Raw genomic sequence first — 19,851 nt, 5'->3', positions numbered from 1 at the left:
AAGTTTGATCCAGATCAGATTCGTTTGGTTGAACTTCGTACAATAGAATGTGTCCTTGATTTTAAAAAAAAATCATCGAAGGACGAAAGAAAAGTTTGAAGAGCAGAATATTTCCCCAGAATATGAAATTCAAGAATTCTCAGAAATTTTTTATCGCTGACTGCCATGTATGCTAACCTTGAATAATGTATTTATGATATCCTTAGATTAATATACACCTGCACATGTCAACAAATATTTCTTATGAGAATTTTTGATTTCTTACAGTGTAAAGAAAGAAAGCGAAAAATACATAGAAATTTTTCTTTGAACTACTACTTCCTCTCACGTGACATTTGACAGGAAATAAAACAGCTGATGTTTAATTATACATGATTGGACGAAGTCTGTGTGTGTTCTATTCTCCAACTATTGATTTTCTTTCTGTCTTGTATTGAATGCAGTTTTATTCCTTTAAAAAAAAACGCAATGGTTAACAAAGAAGTAAATCTTTCCTTCAAAGGTTAAGAATATTAATTGTTAATGAAGAGACAACTGTTCATATCTTATAAAACAAATAATTAAATACGGTATGTCTCAACCAATTTTCTGATAATTGTATTCAATTATGGATTTTCCGTATATACATAAAGAGTTGAATGACTATGTGCTTTGAGTGGACGTATCGTAAGCGGACATGCCAATTACGGTGCTTGTAGCGGACGCGAAGTCTTTGATGTTTTAGCGATTGCCAAACTCAAAGCTGGTTGAATAATTACTACTTCAAATTGAATTATGCTAATGCTTTTGATATATACGACTGACTAGTAAATAAAAACCAGCACCAAACCATGATTAGAAGTTTTTTTTTTTTTTTTTGTAACAATGAAAAAGGAAAATGTACTAACAAGGAAAGTACTTAGATTCGAACGGATAAATACACGCAAAAACGAAAGCATGTGTAATGTTAGTACACTGCAAGCAAACAGTGATGTAAACGTTTTTCCGCAAGATGGTGTAAACGTCCGCGAGAGCAGGGCAAAGTAGAGCACGTGACATAACTACAGGGCGTCTATGAACTCTGACCCCGGGCTATGATTGAGGAAACAGTTGGGTGGATGGAAAAAAATCAACGAACACGTGTCCCATTATTTTTAGGGACACACATTTTGATTGAAAAAGTTGTGTCCCAGGGTACCCCGGAAGATCCCAGACGGAGTCTAACTCAAAATTTTCAAATGATAAGGGGGGGGTCAAGTAGTATATCATTTGAAAGGTATTGTGAAAATAAATAAGCTGCAACAAATTCCGAGTCTGTATGCTCACCCTTCGCAAAATACTGGTCACAGACTCTTTCATAACAACTGTGTTGACATTCTGATTGTCTACCATTTTGTACAGGGTAAGCGTAGAGATTTGGGACTTGCTTCATCTTGTTTCTTTCCACAATACCTTTCAAACCATATACTATTTGACCCCCTTACCATTTGAAAATTTTGGTTGGACGCTGTCTGGGACCCTCCGGGAGATACTGGGACACAACTTTTTCATTCAAAATGTGTGTCCCTAAAGATAATGGGATACGTGTTCGTTGATTTTTCCGATTACGTGTTGTTTGCCACGACTCGATTTTTATGTTGTTTATCACGGTATTGTTCTCTCTGATTTATCTAACATCATAATCGTGAACATTTATAGAAAATCTACTCATAAACTAAGGGTTGCCAGATGATTATATTATAACAATCAAATCCACTATATTTATAAATAGAATACATACAATACAAACGGTCCCAAACACGGTTACTGCTTCTATTCTGTAACCATAGTTTTGGGTATTCATTGGATATTTCTATCCAAAGATATTTTAGGAATGTTTTAGTTTATTCTCAAAATTTAAATTATATCCAAATGTTCCATTTCGTATCCTCTGACTTTGTCCGTTAGCTATTTTAGTGTATTGTATTTTAGTGTATGTTTTTGCTCGTTTAACATTAGGCAGGACTCGATCGCTTATTAATTTATGTTTTAATGAGTTTGTATAGGCTAATTCTATTGAGATATATGGGGTTGCTCAGTGGTAGAGCGTTTACCTCTGGTGCGTTGTGGCCCTGATTCGGTCCCTGCTCGATCCAAGTGGACTTTATGATGGACAAACACCATGTGCGTGAGTTATCTCAGTGTTCTTCCGTTTCCTCCCACTTTATTCATTTACCATTACATTTTTTTCCTCATCATCACCGTCTCCTTTAGCTTAGCCGGCATAACTTTGGGACGTAAAACTGAAAGATATATTTCATTTTCTAATGAGAAATACGCAAAGCCTACTTCGCGCGAGCTGGAATCTAACCGGAGACCCTAAGCACCAGAGGTGAATGCTTTACCACTGAGCCACGTTACAAAATGTCAACTGTAACACGTCTTGCTCACCTCAACTATGGGTTGGTGAGCAACATGGAAATTTTAAAACTTTTTTCTCTTTAAGATTGTTGTTTTATATTTTGATAGGGTCTCTTCTTCGTAGGGCTATATTTGATCAACTTCGAGCTTCGTAAATGTTAATTTATGAAGCTCGAATTTGATGTCATATAACCCTTCTGCTATTTCTAACCCGTTCCTAATATCCCGCAGCAGGCTTTCAATAGAGTTAATATTCTTCAGAGAATTTATGCACCCAGAAGCATCAAATAAAGTGATGATTATAACTTCACATCATATTTGCTTCTTAGTCCTAGGCGTCTCCTATAAGAATGCAGAATAATTTGTAGTGGACAAACACCGTGTGTCCTCTCACGGTTCTTCTGTTTCCTCATACTTTCTTCAAGACACAATTTTTCATTCATTCTCATCATCATCATATCCGTTATCTTACATGACACAACCGAGGGACGTAAAACTGAAATATTTCATTTATTTTTCTTACATATATAAAATCCAGTTCTTTAGTCGCGTAGCGTAACAAAATTCCAAACTATCGACCAAATATTTACCATTCGCCAAATACTCGAAAAAAAAAAAAGTGGGAATACAATACCCCGGCACATCAACTATTTATTGATTTTAGAAAGGCGTACGACTCGGTTAGGAGAGAAACATTATACAACGTTCTTACAGAACTTGGAATACCGAGAAAGCTAATTAGATTAATTAAGATATGTTTAAATGAATCCCAAAGTAAAGTCCGGGTAGGAAAATTTTTGTCCACGAGCTTTCACGTCGAAAATGGCCTGAAACAAGGAGATGCGTTGTCGCCATTATTATTTAACTTCGTTTTGGAATACGCTATAAGGAAAATCAAAGATAGCAACCAGGGCTTACAGTTGAACGGTATTCACCAGGTTATGGCATATGCTGATGATGTAAATTTAATAGGAGATGATAGGAGAACAATAGAAAGAAATGCAGAGATCTTATTAAACGCTTGCAGGGACATGGGTTTAGAAGTAAATACAGAGAAAACTAAATACATGGAAGTGCGTCGGGACCGGAATACAGCAAATTATGGATGCGTTAAAATACTAAATAATACTTTTGATAAAGTGGATACTTTCAAATATCTAGGATCAATATTAACAGAGGAAAATCATATTCACGGAGAAATTAAATGTCGACTAAAAGCAGGGAATTCGTGTTACTATTCGGTTCAAAATCTCTTGTTGTCGCGAATTCTGTCGAGGAATTTGAAACTTAAAATATACAAAACGATAATCATGCCTGTAGTTCTGTATGTCTGCGAAACATTGTCACTTACTCTGAGGGAAGAACATAGACTGAAAGTATTTGAGAACAAGATCCTGAGACGAATATTCGGACCCAAGAGGAACGAGAATGGGGAATGGCGGAAACTTCATAACGAGGAACTACATAATTTATATGGTCTACCCAACATTGTTAGGGTCGTCAAGTCTAGGAGGCTTAGATGGGCGGGTCATGTAGCTAGAATGGAAGAAAGTAGAGACGCTTTCAAAGTCTTGATTGGAAGACCAATCGGAAAACGACCATTAGGAAGACCTAGGCGCAGATGGGAGGACAATATTAAGATGGATCTCGCAGAGATTGGAATACAGAGTAGAAACTGGATGCAGTTAGCTAAGGATAGAAGTCAGTGGAGAGCTTTTGTGAATGTGGCATTGAACCTCCGGGTTCCATAGGCCATAGAGTTAGTTAGTTAGTTAGTTAGCGTAACAAAAACAGAACATTATATCAATTTACTGAGCTATTGTGATATTAATGATGTTTTGTGTTCATTTGTTTGGAGCTTAATGTTCTCTTTCCGCAGCGAGTCTAATGAGATCTCCCTCGTTCCAAAGGTAAAAACACTTACCACTTGATCCAGGGGATCACAAACGGAGGTACCTGGCAACCCTTCCTTTTTATCCGGGTGTGTGTGAATCTTCACGATATTGAGATCTGATAAGATCGGAATGCAAATACTGTGGCAAAATCGTGGCACACAACACCAAAATCGAGTCGTGGCAAACTACACCGTGGCAAGCAACACGCCACCATTTTTCCATCCCCCCAACCGTTTCCTCAAAAATGGCCCGGGGTCAGGCTTTATAGTCACCCTGTAGTTATGTCGCGTGCTCTACTTTGCCTTACTCTTGCAGACGTTTACATCACTGTTTGCTTCCGATATGCTAACATTACACATGCTTTCCTTTGTGTGTGTGTATTCATCCGTTCGAGCCCAAGTACTTTCCTTGTAAGAGGTATGGCTTAAAAAATGCCTCGTTTCAGATGTATAAATCACCAAACGTTGGTCAAAGTAGTTTTTGAAGCACTCTATCTGAAGCGGACTATCTGAACATAATTATAATTTACCTTCCTTTAGCCGTTCTCGAGTTTAACACTACAAGATGAACGAACAAGCTACGATTGACTACATTTGCATTTCGTTAAAGTAAGAAATGCCTGGCTTAGACACGATCCCGGGTGAGTTATTCGGATCCTACTTTGAGCAGAATGTGCCATATTATATAAACACGGGTCATGAAAAGGTCAAACACCAATCAATAGAGTAACCTATTAAAAGTTTAAATTACATCCACGCTAAAAAGATTCAATAGTTTGGTTTTTATTTTTAGATACTCAGTTCTAAGAAATCTACCGATCATGTGATTTCTTTTTTTTAAAAAAATGTAATAGCTTCCACATTTTATTTTTTTTAAAAAAAACATGAAACTTCATTAAAATAGCGCTGCAATAATGAATAGCAACGGTGTGAATAAAAAAAGTAAAATATTCCAGGAAAAATCCCACATTAATTAAAAAGACGTGTCATAGCGAACAGCATACAGGGACGGAGAACCACTCATTACTTTGGTGTAAAACATCACCAGCACGAGAGGTACGCACTCAAATGTATTTCTTTTCTTTTTTTTTTCTTTTTTTAAGAGAAGTTTTATGAGCTTGTTTGGTGGAAATTACGTCCTAAATAGTTAGCACATTTTGTGGGATGCAATGTCCTGCACACCTGTACAATATTATACAGTACCTACTGAAATACTGAATATATGTAAACTTAAAAAAACTTGCTCAAATCATGTAGTAACAATGTTTTCTTATGTCATTCATTCATTAACAAATATTATATATTCGGGTCATCTAAAATTGACGCCCACGGACTACAGAGTAGTATTCTACAAGTAAAAATAAAGCGAAAAATATATACAGGGTGACCCAAAACAACTCCCACATTTGAGAGACGAATAAAAAACATACTGTAGATAGAAGGTTACTTATTAAAAAATATAAAATGCTATTGGAAACAGTTTATAATTATTATGTTTTATGTGTTGATATTACACAGCAATTGCAGTACAATTGTTGTATATAATAGTTAATAAAACCATCCACTTTTTGATCGCCTGTAGCGCTTTCAGTGAAGGGGCAAGAGAAATAAGTGTCGTAGCTTCAGTTCACCTCTACCGTTTTCAGCCGTCAATATGGTTTGACCAGGAGCTCATCGCGCGTACCCAGTCGAACTGTTTTTCAAAAACAGCAGTTCTATGATTACAGTGCAAAGAGTTTGTCATTTAAAGTTTATTCCTGATCGGAAGACTATTTTTGCGCTGGATCGAGAACTTCCGAACAACAGGTTCACCATTGGAATATCGAGGCTATGAGACAGTCAATTTTGCAGTGTCCAGGGCATTTTGCAAGAAAGCATGCTGCAGCTGTCCGTCTTCCTAGGAAGGATGAAAATGGAATGCAGAAGCGGATTTTACATGGGAAAATTCTTTCATGAAATTATAAACCAAAAATAAAGTCGCGGCTTCCCTTACACGTGGGAATAAGTATAGAAATTTCGCAATTCATAATTCCATTACATGCATACAATTATTTGATATAAATAAATGATGTTTGAGCAATAATTTCTTTGCTTGTGACAACATTTGCACCTGAAGTATTGTACTTCTGCAGTTTTGTATATGAAGAGTAATGAACTTGTCTCTTCCGGTTGCCTTCTCACTTTGTTTCTGTGTCCTGCTTGCAAGCAAGCCTTCTAACAAGAACGCTAAGAGTGTTATCTAACTACAGGATACTTAATTGGATAGCGCGGTCAACTCCCAGCAGATTCTTCGGTAAACTAGTTAGAAACTCGCCGTCTCTGAATAGTCTATTCCGACACAAACAAAAGACAAGGCGAAACAATTCCAATATGTGAACCTATCTACAAAACCATATGACTGTGTTTAGTTTCGTATACTTTCTACTGTTGCATTCTAACATGATTTTAGTTAACATCTTCTAACGTTCTATAATTATTAAAAGCACAACACAAAATCACAGTTTTCAGGCAAGTAATTTAAGAGGGAGCAATTAATTTTATAAGGTTCATGTTCTAGCAACTGCCACAACCGAGAAAGGATTTTGAGGGTGACATATTGAACTAATAACGGAAAACGTACTTCTATAAGGTACTTAGATTTTATTTTTATTTTAGTTCATCGTAACTTTTATATATGCGAGGTGAGTTCAAGAAGTATCGAACCTTATTCCCCCCCCCCCCCCGCGTACACCAAAGAAGCGCGGAAGACTTTTTTTTTTTTAGTATAGATGTAAAGGGGACACTCATGCGCAATCGTGAATTTTTTCCCGCCCGCAAAAATCGTCAGTTGCTGGAAGTCGGCCAACGAGTGAAGACTTGTAGCGAGCGGTCGTTGGATTTTTTTCTTTTCTTTTTTTTTTGGTACAATGAGAGGACAACTTAAGCAGCGATATTGCATCAAATTTTGCCAAATGCTTGATTATACCCAAACGGAAACCATTCAATCCGATTGGTACATTCAATTTTGAAGGAGAATTTGGGCGGACATGAGGAGAGTGTCCGCGAAATTTGATTCAGGCTTTCATCACCAAACATAAACATTCCTTTATGTCGTCAGAATCCCTACTCGCCCGATGTGGCTCCGTGTGACTTTTAGTTAATTTCCAAGCTGAAAATGCCACCAAAAGGAACCTGATTTGAGTCAAGAGAAGATATCATGCGGAATGAGAGAGCACGGTTGCTCACCATTCCAAAAAGCGTTCCAGAAGGGTTTCCAACATCCGTGAGAGCGCTGGAGAAGTGTGTGCATTACCAAAGAGAGTACTTTGAATGGGATTACTTTTATCAGATTGCCAAATCAATAAATGTATTTTTACTAACCAAAAGTTCGAAAATATTTGAACACACCTCGTATGCTTAACTTTCGGTAAATGTATTATTAGTAATGAACTGTTATATGTTATCATCGCTTTGTTTCCCTTGACTCAGGAACTGGCAGAAAAGTAATTCCATATTAGTAGCCAGTAAAGAAATTAATGCTCCCATTTGGCCGAAAGATTGGCGTGTGTGGTTTTGTTGCGGAAAGTGTGAGTTTAATACTCGGATGAAGCACAGATTTTTCGTTGTTGATAGAGCATCATGAGGCGATTGAGAAGCTACTTTAATTAAGAAGTAAATGAATTTTAGTCTAAAAAGCAAAAATGGTGGTGCTGGGGTTGGCTACTTATCAGTAAATTGAACATGCTCCATCTGGTTGGCAACAGCTTTTTGAAAGTCAAGAAGTAAAGAACAACATACCTATTACGTAAGAACAGTTTTAATTCAAAAAGCTGTTAACTAGAAATTTTATTATCTTGGAATTTGCACTTTAGTAAATATAACTAATCTAAACGTTTTGTTAGGCTGTTATTGATTAAGAGGAAAACAGAGAATCCATCCAAATAAATTTTTATTTACGTTCATCAGTTTTGATATTTTTATTGTGTGTATAGATCTGCAAATCACAATTCAAATCACTATATCCATGGAAGCTAAATAAATAATTTACACGAATAAGAATATTGTAGAGCGAGTCAAGACCAATGCCTTGAGGTACACCAGAAATAGCGAAAGTAACAATAGAAGTGAAACAAGAGACTGTGATACATGCTTAATGTTTAGTATCAAATATAACAAGTAATTTAGCAATTTTGAGTTAGTATTTGTTAATTAGGTTTCGCTTTATAAACGGAAAGACGAAATTTAAATACTTAGTTTTATTACGTGAATATTGTTATGCTAGCTTTGAAAGTCAGTATCCTCTGGAACTTATTATGCTTATACACTATAAAACGCCATTTTAAGTAAATTTCAATTTTCTCTTATAAGTGTTCTTGTGGGAGAGCACAATGGTTCAGTGGTAGAGCGTTTACCTCTGGTTTGTGGGGTCCCTGGTTCGATCTATGGTCAAGTTAGTTTGGGTGGACAACATCATGTCCATGATTTTTTTCGGGGTACTCACCTTTCCTCCAACTTTCTCATTCCACCAATGGAAGAATTCACTAGATTTAATAATCGTCTCCTTTAGCCTAAAGGACATAAACGTGGGACGTTAAACTGAAAGATTTCATTTCATTTTCGTAAGTGTTCTTGGGCTCCAGCGTCAGTTGTTAACGTTTTTAACTGTTCAACAACTTCTTAACGGATGAACTTATCATCCAGTTAACAAATAAATCTGGAACACTCAATAAAACACTGTAAACTTAGAAATTAAAAACCTTATTGACGTTTCTGATTACAATTTTGTATACTATTAATTGAACGCAATGATTACTGAACACTTTTTTAAAAGGAATTATTAGCCTATATAATTACGTATTTGTATTGTTATAACGGCTATTTCATTTTAGAATGCACTATTTCTGCCAAGAAATTTTAAGGTAGCTTTTTTTTTCCTGAGAGAAATAAAAAGGTCACCTTATTTATTCCAAGATTCCGGAAGAAGTTTTATGCTTAAGAGTGTGACAGTGTGACTGCATCAACAAGCCAGATGTTCTCACTTGGCCCACGGCCTAGCTCTGACCAGGATCTACCTCGAACGGAGGCCAAGAATTCCGTTGGACCCTGATAAAGGCAGGGAAGGCGGATGAAACAACCACAACGGGAATCTAAACTTTCACGACCGCAAACTTTGGAGTTTATTTTTTTTCTTTTTCGTAAAAGAAAGAAATAAAAAAGTAATAGTTTTCTAATATTCTCGCAAAAATCAATGAGCATAACCGATAATGCAGAACTTTCGCTTTCGCATTTAATTCCAATGCGGGTAGCACATTAGCAAACCAGTAGACATTAAATTAAGTGGCGTATTTTGCATTAAGCATAAGAATTAAAAATGTCTGATGTTGCGTTTTATTTTGCTACGATGTTAGCGATGAATCATTCAGGTATTTTCTGGTTCGCATCACTCAAATCCAAGTACAAACATCTCAGGGTTTATAAGTGTCAGTAGCAGAAACAACATACATTCACTGCGTATATCATACTTTTATAAAATTACGTTTCCTATGCATAAACTAAAACATTTCTTTTATACAGAACAGATCATCCATAATCTGAAGGCTACCCAAATAGAACTTTAAAACAAGGATAATTTGGAGACTTCGAGAAACTTTCAAATGGATTACGATTATTAATCCCACACTTTCAGACTAGAAAAAAAAAATTGGACATCGCATTAAAATTTTACGCTATATAGGCCTAATCATTGTTTGCACTTGCTTTTTTGTTGTAATATGAGAAAAAAAATATTGTATGAATGATTGATATTAACTTATGTTTTGAAGAAAAACCGGGAAATAGTACATAATACCGGGACAGACTATGTACCAAATACGGGACTGTTCTGGTTAAACCGGGAAGTCTGGTTCCATATAAATATTTTCAGGGTCGGATGGCAGCTTTTGGTGTTAAACCATGGAACTCCTCAACAGTAAATAGTGTTAATACTGTGCAATGCCCCGCTATTGTGCAGCAGCACCGTATTACATTTACATAAATTTTTAGCATGACGATAGGATATCAATCTGTATCGTAAGATAAAATTCTCATGCAAAAATGCAAAATGTTTTGGAATCGATACACATAGACAAAAACATTAAAATAGAATTTTACTACTTATTAATGAAGGACAGTTTTAAAATATTGTTAGACAACGCAGATACATTTAATAATTAAATATTCAAGTACTTTGAAGGTAAATATTTTCCAGCAGGTAAACCTAGAAATTTTATTTTGTGGACAAGGAAGATATAATACAATGACGTACTAACTCTAAGTTTATGTAGGGACAAACTTTTCTCTCTTTTCTCTATAATGTCGTACCACTGACTTAAAAATTATCGAATTACTACATAAAATTTAAAATTAAATAATTTCAAAATTCTATGCTCATGTCCAAACTTGTTTGGATCCTATTACTGACGTATTTACATATACCATAAATTTGAATTCTAAAGATGATTAAGATTTATGCTCTCTAAGACGATATTAATTACAATTTTAGATCAAATCTTCATATTATTATTAATGATGGTAATGCTCCGATATATTGAATGCAGTCCGTCTGACTTTAGAGCCAGAAGTTAACATCTTTGTCGTTTACGTTGTGTTTTCCTTTAATTGGAGTTTATTATTGTTGTCTACGGTGGAACTAACCAACCTGCCAGGAATGAAGGATGTTATTGCAATTAATGTACTGAAAAATGTGAGTAAAATATAAAATAATTAGATAATTCAAGATAATGGTGATAAAATGAAGAAGTGAAATAAAGTAATATAAACTAAATAATATGAGGAATATTTTAAGGTAGATGGTTAATGTATTAGTTACTGTGTCAGCAGAGATGAAAATTAGTTCAGCACACGATACAATAATAGCAATATTTCCGACGTATTGAATGTGTAGGTATTGATGACACAAGTGAATGGAATTAAAGAAACATCTAACTGTATCATTATCCTCAATAAAGTAAGAATGTAATGTTCTGGTAAACGGGAGCATAAGATATTCAACATGAAATATGCTAATCGTCCAAACGTCAATTCAAAATTTACGGAAATGCAACCTAACTTGTTAATAATAAAAGGTGCTATATGATAACCGGTTTTCTTGTAGAATGCGTGTCTAGCACTTGAACATAAAATATCAACAAAATTTCTTGTTTACTTATTTATTGTAGGTTCGAATTTAGTTACTATATAGATCTTAAATTAAAATTTAGAATTATTTGATGACTACATTCACCTTACATCATAAAGTATGATTTTCGTAAATGTCCTGGTTCTACATAAACTTAAATCTGTCAATCTTCTCATGAAATTTCCCAAGCCGTTATGCACGAGGTTGGCGACTCCGTTGATGCCGGGCCAACCAACATGCTGTTGTCCAGTCCTTGAAGCTTGACTTTCAGAACAAAATATACAGTATTGAAGACCGGATCGTAGTTGTCAATTTTCCAGTAAAATTCACATTACAAACAGGATTTTTCGCCATATTAATAATAGTATAATAAAACTTGAAAGAAGTATGGAGAGTCAGTTTAACGTGCACAAGAGGTTTTGTTATAATTTGACAACTTCCTTCCATGATAAAAGGTAAGAAATTGTTATAACTGTGTGTATACATATATGTACATATTCACATATAATTCCGTAACGCGTAGATAAACTTTTATAAAAGTATATTTATACATCTTCCGCAGGCTGGCCCATTTTATAGGAAGTTTGTATCCAACCTTTAGTTTAGGGCCGCGGTGGCTCAGTCACTGGAAAAGTCAAGAAAATGAGATACGCCTCTCTGTCTCGAGAGGGACGATATCATTCGATATCTTTTTCAAAACTATTTAACATTTGTTTTTGTTTGTTTTGATGATCTGTATATTTCGAAGGACATTGGACAGTTCCGGGACTTTTTCCGCACTCTGTATATTAACAGAATTAGAATACGCTAACATGCATATAATAATAATAATAATAATAATAATAATAATAATAATAATAATAATAATAAAGCACCTAGAAGCAGAAAACTTATTAACTATAAAAAATTGAAGTCTGTGCTAAGCCAAATATATTAATGTCTCATTAATGAAACTAATTCTATACAAGGCATTCATTTGTTTGGCTTCACAGAGATTTTTATATTAATGAATTATTATCTGCTTTTTTAAAGCACTTATTATTATTATTATTTAGGCTACTTCATTTTAGTGATTTTTGTTTTAAATATGTTAATAAACAATGTTATTTCTATTTTTAAATAGATTACTTAAACTGTTACATATTATAAAAATTCAAGTAACAATCATATATTTGTTTAAAAATTTTCAAAAGAAAGTAGCATAAAATTCAACACATATGCACCTCTCATATTAAATTCCACTCTAACACCATTTGTTTCACATTAACGAACAGCAACAATAATTTTATTTATACATTCAAAACGTTTCATGAGATTTTTTAAATTTATTTATTTAACTCTCTATTCGACGAACACAAAATATATAGATATGTCTATCTTCCTTTTTCCCAAAAGCTTCTTTCGTCGTTTTATTACAGGCATAAAAAAATATCAACATTAATGTCACTCCCTCCAATTAGATATATAAACAATTATTTGGATTTTATATGAAGCACATAAGAACTTATCTGAACAAAGAATTCTGTAATTATGATGTTTTTAACGTGCTCATATGTGTTTGAAATGTCTATTATTTTTCTTCACAACCATGAACACAATACATACCAAGTAATAAGATTAATGAAGCAATTAAGATTTCAATAATAGTCTTGTGTTCAAAGAACAAGAATTATAAATTGAGAATTTAAAAGGTTTATCAAACACTCTTTAACATAGTTTAGTTCCAAGGTTATATACGCTTATCAAGAATATTTTAAATATATTGTGTATATATAGCTAGCAGTAATATTTTATAAAATATTGTAGTGGTAGTAGTTCGAGGAAGGCAGTAATTACAGGAACTGTACCACTGAGCGCAACTGAGTCGATGCTAATTAATAAAAGGTACACCCTCAAAATTGAGTGACAAATCTTTGAATCCTTCTGATATCGGAACGAAGATTCAGGAACTCTGTACCCAGATAGCTCAGTTAACAGCTAGTGTACAATTTATGTTTAACCAACACGATGAATTGTTGAAGAAACTTGAACTAGAGATTAAGGGTAATATTTAACGGAATAAGGGTATAGCCAAACTAAAACCAGAAAACATAGAATTGAAAAAGCAATTAAAATTAAAAGATGGAGAAATGAAATGAAACGTCCTACGATTATGCGGGCTAGGCTAAAGGAGACGGTGATTATGAGAAATGAATGAAATTGTGGAATTAAGAAAGTGGGAGGAAACGGGAGAACCCCGAGGAAGCCCACGCACACGGTGTTTGTCCATCACAAAGTTCACTTGGCGTGAGCTGGAATCGAACCAAGGACTCCAAGCGCCAGAGGTAAACGCTCTACCACTGAGCCACTGCGGCCCATACAAGATGTAGAAATAAATGATAACCAATAGGGACATAATAAACATATTGAAATACACGGTATTCACGAGGGTACTGGTGGAAATTTAAAGTTGTAATCGACATGGCTCAGAAATTAAGAATAAAATGTGAGAAGGAGGATATTGATGATGTTCACCGATTATTAAACGGTAAAAATAATCCAAAAGCAATAATTGCACAATTTATAACGCACACTGTGAGAGAGAGGGGGTTGAATAAAAGGAATCGGGTTTAGTTAGTAATAATTTAGTATCTGGAAGTAATGATAATAGAATTTTTGTGAATGTAGTTTTAACTCCTAAAAATATGCAATTATTTTGGAAGACCAGAACAGCTGAAAGAGATACACAGCATAAATACTGTTGGTAAGTGGCAATGGACAAATTTTAATTAGAAAAAACGAAAATAGCCCGAATATGATTATTAACACTGAAGAAATATACCAGAATTTCCAAATTCTATTCCTATGTAATCTTGAGGTGAGGTGATTTTGAGTGTAGCGTTACTTTCAGCAGCGAGGCTATGTGAGACGGGACCTACTGATTAACGTGGAATCCGAACCACATAAGCTCCCGCCGGGAACTGTGTAATCTTGAAATATGTAGGCTATAATTTAAGATGGCAGTAGTTAAGAGTACTTTTGATATTATATGTTAATATATATATATACCAAAACGTTAATGGGTTAAAAACAAAAATTAACGAATTTTACCTAAGGTCTACCATATTTGATTTTGATTGTGTTGCCACTACTGAATCATGACAAAGAAATGAAATATTTAACAATGAGCTGTTTGAAGATAAATATTTTGTCTATAGAAAAGATCGTAACTTAGAGCGTAGTAATATGAAAGATGGAGGTGGTGTTTTCTTAGCTGTTCACAACAATTATAACTCTGAAAGGATAACAAAATTTGAATTGCCAGATAATGAGAAGTTTTTGGTTAGAAATCAATTATCAGATTTAAGGTGTACGTATGTTTGTATAGTGTACTTCCTCCCAAATAGTTCAGATGAATTACATTTTAAATTTTCCCGAAATGTTAAAAAGTTTTAATGAACTATCATCTCAAATTTTGTTTTATAGGAGATTTGAATTTGGAGCTCTTAACAGATTATCTGGATGGTAATTATTTTCAAAATATGCCGAATTTAGAGAACAATGCTTAACATGAAGTAAATTTCTCACAGCTCAATAACGTAAGAAATCTAAACAATAGAATTTTGGATGTTGTATTCACTAATGTATTACACGTCGAAATCCTTGAACCTGATGTTCATTTTGTTCAACCGGATATATAAAAGCTGTAAGACACGAAATGATATGGAAGACAGTCTATAATTTTTGTAAGTGGGATTAAAAAAAAAAAAACTATCAGTTGTTGAGATGTAAGAAATGGGATCCCCTGTATGAGATTAAGGATGTTGATAATAGTATTGACTTTTATATTCTGAATTATATGGAGTTTTAATGAGTGTACACCTAAAATATAAAGAGGAAACATACATATGAAATCTGGTTTACTCCTGAAATAATAAACTTGAAAAACGTTATAGGAAGAATGTTTTTTTAAATCAAGATTTTACTCAGATTACATGCGATTTGTAACATTAAAGAAACAAGTAAAAAATAGTATTGAAATTACTTTTCGAGATTATAATAAAGCAATGGGAACCTAGGAAATTCTGGAAATATATAAATAAGAAAAATCTTCAAACATGAATCAATCAATACTTGAGTATACAAGGAAAAAATAGTTGACAATAAATTGAAATGTGAAGCTTTTGCTAAGCACTTTCAATCAGTATATAGTTCTGAACCACCTAATATTAAATTATTTGATATTTTTCTGAATGATGCCTCTACAAATGTTGATACAATATCACTGCACAGGATCACTGAAACAGAAGTAATTGAAGCTACTGATAAAATGAAAGCTAAAAAGGTCAATTAGTAATGATGGTATACCATTTTATATTTTAAAGGTTGTAAGGAGTTCCTTGTTAAGCCACTGATACATATATATTTAATTTGTCTATTATTCCGTGTTATTTTCCTATAAAATTTAGAATATCAGCAGTTTGTGCAGTTCCCAAAATTAATGCTGTAAAATTAATACAAGACCATAGGCCGATAAGATTGATTTCTTCTCCAGCTAAAATATTCGAATCAATAATTTATAAACACCTATTTATTCACATTTCACGATAACTTTCTGATTCAAAATATGGTTTTAGACATAACAGATCAACAGTAACAAATTTATTGAATGTAAGTCAAGCAATTAGTGAAGCTTTTCAAGGAAAGGTCTCAAATTGATGTAGTGTATACAGATTTTAAGCTAACTTTTGATTTGATCAATCATGAGATCATCCTTAAAAAGATTAAAAGATTTGGTATTTCAAATGAGTTAATTTTATTATTTAAGTCATATTTAAGCAACAAAATCCAATACGTAACGTGGAACAACTGCAAATCTAAACAATATTCTGTATATTCTGGAGTACCCCAAGGTTCCGATTTGGGCCCTTTACTCTTTTTAATTATGATAAACGATTTACTTGAAGAGTTCGAATATACTTCATGTCTGCTGTTTGCTGACGATATTAAACTATAAAAACAAATTTCTATAAGAGATGAGTGTGAAAAATTACAGAGAGAGATCTCGTGAAGTTGAATGAATGGTGTGAAAGAAAGAAATTTGAACTTAATATTTCAAAATGCAATGTTGTAACGTTTTCGATCATCAAGAAACATGATATATTTAAATATACTATAAGGAATCAAGTACTGAAAAGGAAAGAAGTTGTCAAGGATCTTGGAATATGGTTTGATGCAAATCTTAAGTTTACATATTATATAAATATCAAAACGAATGAGGCATTTAAAATGCTTGGATTTATTAAACGATCGTGTTGCCATTTTAAAAAACAAACAGCATTATATGATTCTTTTGTTAGAACAAAATTAGAGTATGCTTCTGTAATTTGGGAAATATTCTATCAAAATAAAAAGCAACAAACAGAAAAGGTACAAAAGAAAATGTTAAAATATATTAGTTATAAAACTGATAATATACCAACTCGTTATTTATCTTACAATATGCTTTATCCGGAGATTTCAGCTCTTATCGTTGGAAGATAAGCGCCCCGGACAAAAAAAAAAAAGTCACCCCCTTGGTACTTACGTTAATACCGTGTAGCGCCACCCCTGGCCTGGATAACTGCCTAGGTGCGATCGGGAAGGGAAAAAATGAAATGAAATCTTTAAGTTGTACGTCCCACGGTTATGCCGGTTAGGCTAAAGGAGACGGTGATGATGAGAGATGAGTGAAATGGTGGAATGAAGAAAGTGGGAGGAAACGGGAGAACCCCGAGAAAACCCACGAGCACGGTGTTTGTCCACCACAAAGTTCACTTGGCGGGGCGATCGGGAAGGGAGTCCACAAGGGTCTGCAAGTCCGTCACATCCAGTTCAACCCACTCACGGAGGATAAGATCACGCAATTCCACCAAACGTCGGGGATGCTGATATTAACGTTTCACCCGTTGATCCAACTGGTCCCACAGATGCTCAATTGGGTTGAGGTCTGGCCATTTTGCGAGCCATTTGAGGTGTGGTAGGGTATCTAAGTGTTCCTCAAAGCAGTCACATATGGCCTTTTGCGACGTTCCCGACTCCATATGTTCATTGCATGCAGTTCCAGTCGCAATGTTCTCTCGGAATGGGCTTGCATTCACGGACTGCAGTAATTCTTGGCGGGTTTGAAAGCGATTTCGATTCACAAGCCTGGAAACCCGTCTTAATCATAATAATCATCAAATATGGACAGTAACAGACTGGTGCCGTGTCATATGATCTCACGAGTGACGATTTTGCCTGTATTGGAATTACGCCCGGCGTCGTGTCCACCAACGGCCACATGAAGCATTTCACCCGCAGTGTGTGGAAGGTCACGTGCAGGCTGGGGGTGGGTCTATCATGTTCTGGGGGTGTTTTTTGTACTATGAGGTGGGCCCAATCATTGAGCTGTCCACGAACATGAACCAGCACGTTTATTTGAACATCCTGGACGAGCAGGTGTTGCCCTTGAGTCACTTTCTTCGCGATGACTTTGCTATAGACACACCCATTTTTCAAGACGACAGGAGCAGGGTTCACCCATATGTGACTGATTTGAGGAACACTCAGATACCTGTTGGGTTAACCAAGAAAAAAGGTGGTGAATGAATAATCTGTGAAGCTACTGTAACTCAGAGAAAAGGTGCATAATGTCTATAAATGTGAGAGTGCGGTTTAAATTGTCAATTCCTCAGCTTTCGTATTATATTGGTCACAATAAAGGGACTGACTTCATCGAGGGAGTCGAGGGAGTCGAGGGACTCGAGGGAGTAAAAATAATTACTAGAGGGAGTCGAGGGAGTAAAAAAATTCACTCGAGGGAGTAAAAATATTCACTCTAGGGATTCGAGGGAGTAAACATTTTCACTCGAGGGAGTAAAAATATTCACTCTAGGGAGTCGAGGGAGTAAACATTTTCACTCGAGGGAGTAAAAATATTCACTCGAGAGAGTCGAGGGAGTAAAAATATACACTCGAGGGAGTCGAGGGAGTAAAAATATTCACTCAAGGGAGTCGACGGAGTAAAAATATTCACTCGAGGGAGTCGAGGGAATAAAAATATTCACTCGAGGGAGTCGAGGGAATAAACATATTCACTCTAGGGAGTCGAGGGAGAAAAAAATTTCACTCGAGGGAGTAAAAATATTCAATCGAGGGAGTCGAGGGAGTAAAAATATTCACTCGAGGGAGTCGAGGGAGTAAAAATATTCACTCGAGGGAGTCGAGGGAGTAAAAATATACACTCGAGGGAGCCGAGGGTGAAAAAATATTCACTCGAGAGAGTAGAGGGAATAAAAATATTCACTCGAGGGAGTCGAGCGAGTAAAAATATTCACTCGAGGGAGTCGAGCGAGTAAAAATATTCACTCGAGGGAGTCGAGCGAGTAAAAATATTCACTCGAGGGAGCCGAGGGTGTAAAAATATTCACTCGAGGGAGTCGAGGGAGTAAAAATATTCACTCGAGGGAGTCGAAGGAGTAAAAATTTTCACTCGAGGGAGTCGAGGGAGTAAAAATTTTCACTCGAGGGAGTAAAAATATTCACTCGAGGTAGTCGAGGCAGTAAAAATATTCACTCAAGGGAGTCGAGGGAGCAAAAATATTCACTCCAGGAAGTCGACGGAGTAAAAATATTCACTCGAGGGAGGCGAGGGAGTAAAAATATTCACTCGAGGGAGTCGAGGAAGTAAAAATATACACTCGAGGGAGTCGAGGAAGTAAAAATATACACTCGAGGGAGTCGAAGGAGTAAAAATATTCATTCGAGGGAGTCGAGGGAGTAAAAATGTTCACTCGAAGGAGTCGAGGGAGTAAAAATATTGACTCGAGGGAGTAAAAATATACACTCGAGGGAGTCGAGGGAGTAAAAATATTCACTCGAGGGAGTCGAGGAAGTAAAAATATACACTCGAGGGAGTAAAAATATTCATTCGAGGGAGTCGAGGGAGTAAAAATATTCATTCGAGGGAGTCGAGGGAGTAAAAATATTCACTCGAAGGAGTCGAGGGAGTAAAAATATTGACTCGAGGGAGTCGAGGGAGTAAAAATATTCACTCGAGGGAGTAAAAATATTCACTCGAGGGAGTAAAAATATTCACTCGAGGGAGTAAAAATATTCACTCGAGGGAGTAAAAATATTCACTCGAAAGAGTAAAAATATTCACTCGAAAGAGTAAAAATATTCACTCGAAAGAGTAAAAATATTCACTAGGTATTCGAGGGAGTAAAAATTTTAACTCGAGGGAAAAAAATATTCACTCCAGGAAGTAAAAATATTCACTCGAGGGAGTCGAGGGAGTAAAAATATTCACTCGAGGGAGTCGAGGGAGTAAAAATATTCACTCTAGGGAGCCGAGGTTGTAAAAATATTCACTCGAGGGAGTCGAGGGAGTAAAAATATTCACTCGAGGGAGTCGACGGAA

General features: G+C 35.3%; 1 protein-coding gene across 1 annotated transcript in view; it reads right to left on the bottom strand.

Moving 5' to 3' along the window:
* LOC145689899 (uncharacterized) overlaps nt 1–19,851 on the bottom strand; it is a 545,116-nt gene that overhangs the window by 165,678 nt on the left and 359,587 nt on the right. The window lies entirely within an intron of this gene.

Source organism: Thermobia domestica, chromosome 7 (genome assembly GCF_964235325.1).
Source record: "Thermobia domestica chromosome 7, izTheDome1.hap1.1, whole genome shotgun sequence".
NCBI lineage: Eukaryota > Metazoa > Arthropoda > Insecta > Zygentoma > Lepismatidae > Thermobia > Thermobia domestica.
The sequence above is the reverse complement of the archived record's forward strand: the minus strand, read 5'-3'. Positions and strand labels throughout refer to the sequence as shown.